Genomic DNA, 8,900 nt, shown 5'->3' on the forward strand with positions numbered 1-8,900 from the left:
CATGATAGTCTTATTCTCTAGTTAAGTGCCAAGTTGTAGAAAAGCCTGACTAGGCTAAAGCCTATGCGCTCTTTTTTGGCTACATTTCAGAAAAGTAACTGTCCTCGATGTATAATATTTATTTTAATTTCCATGCTCGAACTTACTACTAGTTTGACGGATAGTTAAAACTTTCTAAATAGAGAGTTATATACTATAATTTAAATTATATTCTGTCATGTGCTTATTAATATTTAAAGACGTATTTTGTTGTTAGGCGGTTTCTTCCAATTTTATATATAGACTTTGTTTATAATTTATATAAAGAAACATTCACTTCAAACCAGGATAAAAAGAATAATTAGGAATAACCGATGCACTCTTGAGAGATGTGCAGAACAAATAACTAAGTTATCTAATAATTTTTTTTAGTCGCTTATCATGACAAACTTAAATTAAACCTTTGCAGCAAGGTATTGTTTTCAATTCTTATCTAAAAACATTAAAATTAATATAATTATGGCAATTAAATATTTGATTCGACTATTTGTCAACGACCAGCCAGGCAGACTCCCAGCCGACTCAACCGGCCCGAACTCTCAATATTCGGAGTCAAGCTAGTACTAACTGCAACGAAGCAGTTTTTTTCGGTGCCTCCGACAGAAGCCGATCGTAACAATAATAACAACAACACCAACAACGACGACGACGACGATGGCAACAAAGCTTCGTTGATCGATGAGAAAAGTCATTGGCACAGGTGCACTGCGAAAATGGAAAGTCATCCATGAAGTCAACTTTTATTTTAAGCTTTAATTGTATTCTCTTAATCGGGGAGGCGTGCTTTGGGGATTTTAGTTCGACTGTAATACGCTTCTTAATTGAATGGATGCGTAATTTGTTTAAGATTGGGGTATTTTCGAGGCCTAAAGCCTTTTTCGTCCGGGTACTCTCTAACTTATCTTCCGTGACTTACAACCCGAAGACTCCTTTAGCTCCACTATTCTTTTCTATATGAAGTTTGTTTACACTGCGGCATACTCAGGAAAGAGCTTATGGACTCTTCTAAGGATTTTTGAGGATAAAGCTTTCCAAATTATTGATTTCTAAATGTTATCAATTTAAATTAACAATTTAAAAAAAATATATCGAAGATGTTGCTAGTTGATTTTTGAAAATCAAAATTAACGTTTGCTTTGTATTAAACACTAGAGATGATAATTTTGTGATGCTTAGAAAAAAACTGATAAGAATAAGAAGAAAAACTAGCATCTACAAATGGACATAAATCCGAATTTTCATTCATTAAAACGTAACCGTATAACAACATTTTTAAGATGATCTTTGAAGGAAGATCCAATAATTTATTCCGAAAAAGCAGGCTAGGGTTAGTTAACGAACATAAAGCTACTTCATGTCACTGGCTATGTATAGAGTCTACGCTTGTTGTTGTAGCCCAGCGACGAGCAGCCAACATACGAGTACTCTTAAGGTACAAACTCTATTCTAAACAGCTGTTGCATTTCAACCTATAGATAAATCTATTAAAAACTTGAAATCAGTTGACGGAACCATCAATTATTAAACTACACAAAATCAGTTGCAGGAATATCGGCAGTGTGAAGCATTTCCTGCAGCTCCGATAACACCTACACCCGATTTGTAATTCAAATTAAATATTTTATGATTATGGCTAATAGGCATTTATTGCGCTACATCATTAAAACAAGAGTTTAATTTTAAGGGCTACAAATAAGTATTTAAACAGATTTTTCGGCACAACATAATTTTTGACAATAATTTAGAATTCTTTCGTTCTATTTAAAATTGATTTTTCACTTCTCAAAATGTGCTAAACCACTTTCTAGACTTTGCTAATGAGCAAGCGTTTTAATTAATTAAGTCTAGACAAAGCCCACAACAATAAATTCTGACCCAAATTCTCACATAGACATTTGGTAATGTAGATTTGACTGGATTTACCTTGAAACCTTTCAGAACATCGCAATTCAATATTCCAAAATAATACAATTTTTCACATCCGGCCTTAAAAATATGTATTTTGATAAGATTCAAATGATAATATCCAGAACGTAGCCGTTGAATGGTTTCCAAGCATCTATAAGTACAAACAAATATGCTTTCTATTTGGCATTCCAATGCCTCACTTTTCACGTTGATGCCATTATTGAAATGTGTAATCCATAAAAACGTTGACAGGCCAATATGTTCTGTTTTTTATCAAATTACCTCGTATATGATTTGTATGTACAAATTGTAGAGAAGCCGCTTACCAACATTTTCTCATCTGAATTTGAAATTAAAAAACAAATTTTTAATAGAAACCATATGGAAGGGTTTGCAACACTTCTAGTAACTAACCAAAAAATTTATTTTGTATCTGCAGATTGTAAATTTTTAGTCATCTATTGGTTGTGAAAAAAATTCCATTCCCCATGACTGTTATCAAAAATTGTGAAGAGATTTTATAACAGACCACAATTTTTTATTTGATTCCATCTAATTTTTTTCTTCAAATATTTGTAAATGCTATGTCAAAAGCCCGTATTTGTTGTCTCAAGAAACAAATAGTTTAGGAAATTTACAACTAGATAACCCATAAGTTATTGTTTACTGATTAACAGAAATGTCACCAAGTAATTTCTAGAGCCGATATCATTTGACGCAAAGCTACTGACGTCATGATTTTCAATTTTTTATCTACGTGTACGAGTGTGTGACACGCAACACCTTCGCTAATTCATAATAATGGAGAAGCGAACATATCTAGATACGTTTTGATCCGTGCGGAATTCCCTTGAATTGCTGAACGTTAGCTCCGCCAAATTAAAACCTTTTTTAAGTGGTATAAAGCGGTTGATTCAATTAACAAACAAGTGTTATCTCTTTGGGTGACAACAGTATTATGTTAGCCTATTGTTTTTGTTTGTCAACAACTTCTTAACTGATATACTACATATATTTATTAGCAATATGACAAAACAATTGCTTTGTTCTTACTGTACCCATGTGTCATTGTCATTGATAGCCCCTCACCTTGTATGGGTGCCCTATCATAGACCAATAGACTTCTTTAGCCGAAAGATTGTTCTTTCCCGATACCCAGCTTCTTTCTTTTTATACTCTGTACATGAAATGTACAAGAGTATATTAGGTTTGCGGGAGCTGAAAAATGTAACAGGCAGAAGGAGGCGTGGCAGACCCCACAAAGTATATATATTATTGATCAGCGTGACAAGACGAGTCGATCTAGCCCTGTCTGTCTGTCTGTCCGTCTGTCCGTCCGTCCGTATGAACACCTGGATCTCAGAGACTATAAGAGATAGAGACACCAAATTTTGCACGAAGATGCGTTATGTGTGTATTCTATACGAGTTTGTTTTATTTTTTTGATTTTCCCCCCACTTCCCCCCTATGGGGGTTTTCCCGATTTTCCATTCGTATAATCGCCTATATCTCGGAGACTATAAGACCTAGGCACACCAAATTTTAGTCCAAGATGCCTTGTGTGAATACGCAGAAAATGTATATTTTGGAATTTCCCTCCCTCCCCCCTCTCCCCCGCAAATGCGATTTTCTCTAACTCCCGTAATTCTTGGAATTTCGAACTAAAATTTTGCAAATACCCCCAGTTAGTAATTATGTGTAGGCCAAGTTTCACTATGATAGACCGATTTACCAAGAAGTTATAGCCATAAATATATTTGCTGCTGCAGCGCTGCTCAAGCGCTGCCCGCGGCTGTTGTTGATGTTGCTGTTTGGTTGACTGCGAAAATGCTTACACAGACACGAATTGATGCGCATAGGCATACATACACTCACACAGACGCAATTGCTTTGTAAATGTGCAATTATACACCCTTTACGTGAGTTCGAATACCGAGAGAGGTAAAATCGATCCAATTTTTTATTTATTTATTTTTTTTTTATTTTCTATAATTATTGTAAACATATGTACTTAGTATTTCAAAGTCGGGACACCCGACTTTAGCTTTTTTACTTGTTAGATTTATAAACAACCAAACAATCAGTGTCCTGTCAATCATTGAATAGATTCAATACGATTACTTAAGGATCCAAGAATCTGTGTCTATCTGTGTTTTAAACTGATTCTTCCAAATATTATGATCCATTTTATTTTATCAAGCGTCAAGCGTAAAGTTTATATGACGATGTTAATTAGCAATAACAAATTTTTATACGATATAGCGCATTTCATTGTCAACTGTGAAATATCTAATTTTAGTTATAAAACAATAAATCTGTCTGTTTCGCTCGTTCGCCGTATAGACTTTGGCAATTAGAGGCGATTCGCTTAAAAACTGGTCAACGTAGTCGCGCACGTGGATCTGTATATGGTGGATACCGAGGTATCCGAAAGTGTTAATCGGCGCGATCGGCTTAGCATTGAAGCTTTGGAGCAAGTGGCAACTTATAACCGCTTGCAACTGGTTGGAATTAGCAATTGTGTGACATATAGTTGGGCAAGTTCAAAATATTACACATGCCATTCAATCTGAAGATCTATACATGGACTTTACTATGAAAGCTCATCATTAAATAGCCAAGTGCCGTCAAAAACAAAACAGAAACGGAAGACACAATAAGAAGCAAACCAACCAGTTATTTCTTAATCACATCATATAAATTATGTTCATCGACTAAAGAGCCACAGTTCAACTGTTTAGCTATTATATTAGCCAGCTTACTTACCCACAACAAATATTCTTTTGGAATTATGAAAAGATCATGCAATCATAAAAGAAAACAACATTTATGATTTCATTTATAGTAATTAACAAAAAGTTGCAAAAAGTTTTCCTTTTTAAATTAGTAAAGCAGTTATAGCAAATTGTTTTCAATGAACGTTTAATTAAGAAAAGAACAACCATCTCAGTCATCATGCTCGTACTGACTTTACACTCTTTTACTTTTCGAGATCTATGTGCTCATTTAGAAGGACGAACTTTTTAACTCTAAATCTAATACATATATTCACAATTTTGATATCCTCTAAATTGTATAAGCATTAAAATGAATAAATATGACAAGAGTCGCTGAAGGAAATGGTGAGGAATAAACGCATAAACAAACCCGTTTCCCTTAATCATCTATCCCTATCTTAATTGGTTAACTAATCATTAACAAAAAAATACACTTGTAGTAACATAAATCAAAAGGAAAACTTTTTATAGGTCTGCAATTTAATGTTTATGCCGCCATAAACAAAACATGCTGAGTTCTTCACACAACAAATGACAAGACCATTTAATATACATATATGTGTGTATAGTAAATAATCGCATCGCATCGTATCTACTTATCTACATAATGATCGGCAATGTCAAAAAATCAAAAAACAACAGATATACATAAGAATCAGCAATCGCACAATCGAATTATGGCTACAAAAATAAACTATGAAGTACGAGGTCATGTATGCAGACAATATGTATATACTATATAGTACTCTTAGTTCTGATATATGCCTCCCCTCTCAAGATCCGCAACTACATGCATTTGTGTGTGTACGTGTGCGTGTGTGTGTGGATTTGTAAACATACAATAAATTTCAACGTAGTACCAATCCAAATGGCGCTTTACATTTCTGGCAATGCCGGCGAGCGCATAAAAGAAATTGAAATTGAAATCAAATCAAAAACGAGCCGCATATAAAAACTGCTCAGGCATTATAAACAAATCGTATCGTTGCGAATTCAAAGGCTTCCGAAGATATTAATAATTGCCATGAATAGTTGCCATTGCAGTTGCCAATAGCTGCGAACACAGAACACGCCAAACACATTTGAACAATAAGCCAAAATGTACTAATTTATCATTTTATAGGCCGCGTTAATACCTACCACATACTCGTACATACTTGTACATATGTAAATAAATATACACAGAAATTTCGGATTTCCAATAAAACAATCAAATTGTATATTAAATTGGTTCTGTTTCGATTATGCTCGTATTTTTATTTTGTGTGTTTAAAAATATTAATTTCATTATTTGTATTTGTTTATTTTATTGGCTAATCAATTGGCAATAAAAATGCCACATAAGATGCTTGCTTGTTTTTTTTTTTTAAATCGTAAACAAAACAAGAAACAATTAAAATAACATTATTAGGTGTGACCCAGTTTGCGTTTCCAGCCAAATGACGGAATATGGAACAAAATTCTTTGTATTATTTAGTCCAGATCCAATAAACCCATCAACATTGAGATGATTTTAGGAGTTATGAGTATGCCATTTTGGACTCCAGGCACAAGATCTCTAGTAGTTTTAAGCCACGCACTATTACGAGCTTGAATCAGAAATACTTAGGTACTATAAAATTGAATTGTCTTATATTCCTTTCTTTTAATTATGTCATTCATACCAAGTCAAAAACTTAATCTCTAATGTTGGATTGCCAAGTATTCAGAGTTTTTTTTTCGTGCTTCCAAACCGATGCAGTGCAGCTGACTGAAAAGTTTTCTTTTATTATCCTTCCGATATTTATATTCAATCTAAAGTATTTTTAAAATATAATGTACTGCACTATATTTACAGATTATAATAATGGCAAAAAAAAGAGGAAACTGTTATTTTGAATAAAACAGCATTATTAATCAAATAATTAAACCTGAATGACTTAACTTTTTTCGTTGCCGGTTGAGCACGAAAGCGCAAATGCTGAAAATTCTCCTGATACATTTAGACGTGTTTGCATTATAAGTAGACAATTAACAACTATTCAGTTGCGCATTTGTGATGTAACTTAGCTGTGTATATACTATATTCGTACAATGCATAAAACTAATGATTACAAAAACGCAATGTAATATGGTGGGTTGTCTCGTGATTATACAAAATCACAACACTCGTAATGTTGCTATTGGACTATCTGTTGGAAGATTTGAGTGTACTCCATACCATCCGTTCAAACCCATATGTTCACATATGTTCAATACTATTGCGTTTTCTTTCCCTTTAACCATGTTTGGAATTTAAAAATAGCCCCCACTTGTTTGCAAAATTAGCTCTGCCAAAAATTTGAAAGAATTCAGATTGCTTGACTTCTTTCATCTTCAAATAACTACCATTATAAGTAATATCACAAATATAGTAAATGTTGGCTTGTATTTAAAGCAATGTTTTTTAATGTTTCAATGTTATTTTAATTAGCCCAATGTCCATATAAAAACCGTCAGTTTTTGTTGCTAATCGAGCATATGTGTAATTACTTGAAAAAATACAATAAGTATGTGTTTACACAGAAAGATCGACCGTGGATGTACACGTAAAACGTAAATAAAAAATAGCTTCGATAATTAAATTTAATAACAACATCTCGATTCTTAAATTAAAAAGAATAGCTGCAAATATAAAAAAATGTATATACATTTTATTTGTCATTAGCAATTTTTATATTAATATTAATATTTATATTAATATACGCTTTACCCAAAGTCTCAATCCGAACGTACGTAATGCACTGAAAAAAGTCCGGCGTGTGGGACGACTCGATGTAGCCATGTCCTTCGTCCGTCTAACCAATCCTTTTTGTGAAAAAAGGTTTATTCTGAATCTATTCTTGTTTTATTTATACTATAGTATATATGTACATCCACATGTGTCGATCCATTACAGGCACCCATACATCAAGTTCCTTTGAAATCTCTTCTGCTACAATTGTTATATTAATATTTTCCATTTTTCACTTGAATGGTGAAGCTTCAATTTTAATTAATTATCTTTATTAAAAATACTGCAATGGCCAATCAGGCGATTTTTTACACTGGGATCAAATCTGTGTACCTTTGCCACTCACAGGATTGACAACGTAATCACCAAAAATTCACATACGACTACTATGGTCGATGTCAATTTTCCGTGTTTTATTTGTCTTTAATAGTTTGTCTATACGAAAACATGTACAGTAATCAATCGAAATAATTGCCTGGGTGCCGATGCTCTTAGAAATGCAATTTTAAATGCAGTTACTGAACATTTTGAAAAGCGAGTCTTATAGTTTACATATTATTATCAGTTTTTGGAATAGATAAAGCACATTGATAAGTCAAAAAAAGCATCCATAAAATTTACCAAAACTAAATCTGTTTGATATACACTGTACCCAAATTCTCAAAAATCTCCCAAAAATGTAGCAAATTGGTTTTCCTAAGTCTGTGAAAATTAAGGTTTATTTTGAATCTATTCTTGTTTTATTTATACACAAAACATACTTTATTTACCCTGTACCCAAACGGTAAAAGGTATACTAGATTTATACGAAGATATGTTACACACAGAAGGAGCACCCCCACTTTCACGCTATTAGTAATATTCATAGCTTCTGTAGTTTTGTATTGTATTAAAAAAATTTAATTTTAAATACATTAAAACGATTTCTTCATTTGTTGACTAGATCTACAAAATAATTTGACAACTCTCTTAGTTATATGCCTTTTACCTTGACCCACTCAATCAAAATTCAAAATATAATACAACAAGTTTTTTACATAAATTATTTTATACTCTACACATTGGTAAATGTATATTTAAGAAAAGCATACCCCATCTTATAGGAACATAAATGATGAGGCTGCAGAGAGAAATCCCTCGGTGATATCCGTCTACCTGAGCACTTGTTTATTTTCTTTAATAAACTACAATTCGCGTAGATTGGAACCCTCAGATAAACTATTGAGATCGGCCTATAGTTGTCAAGGAATCGGGGATCAGTGGTCAATCAAAGAGATAGTACGGGGCTTTCACGCCAACGAAAATAGCTTAACTAACAAAATAAAACAATACCATTATTAAAACGCTATTAAAAAGCTCGTACATACATATTATAAAAAGCGAATTGCATAAAACAAACTCTTAGAAGGTGATGAGTACCTGTT

Source organism: Scaptodrosophila lebanonensis, unplaced genomic scaffold (assembly GCF_003285725.1).
Source record: "Scaptodrosophila lebanonensis strain 11010-0011.00,11010-0021.00 unplaced genomic scaffold, SlebRS2 tig00000072-arrow-pilon, whole genome shotgun sequence".
Classification (NCBI taxonomy): Eukaryota; Metazoa; Arthropoda; class Insecta; order Diptera; family Drosophilidae; genus Scaptodrosophila; species Scaptodrosophila lebanonensis.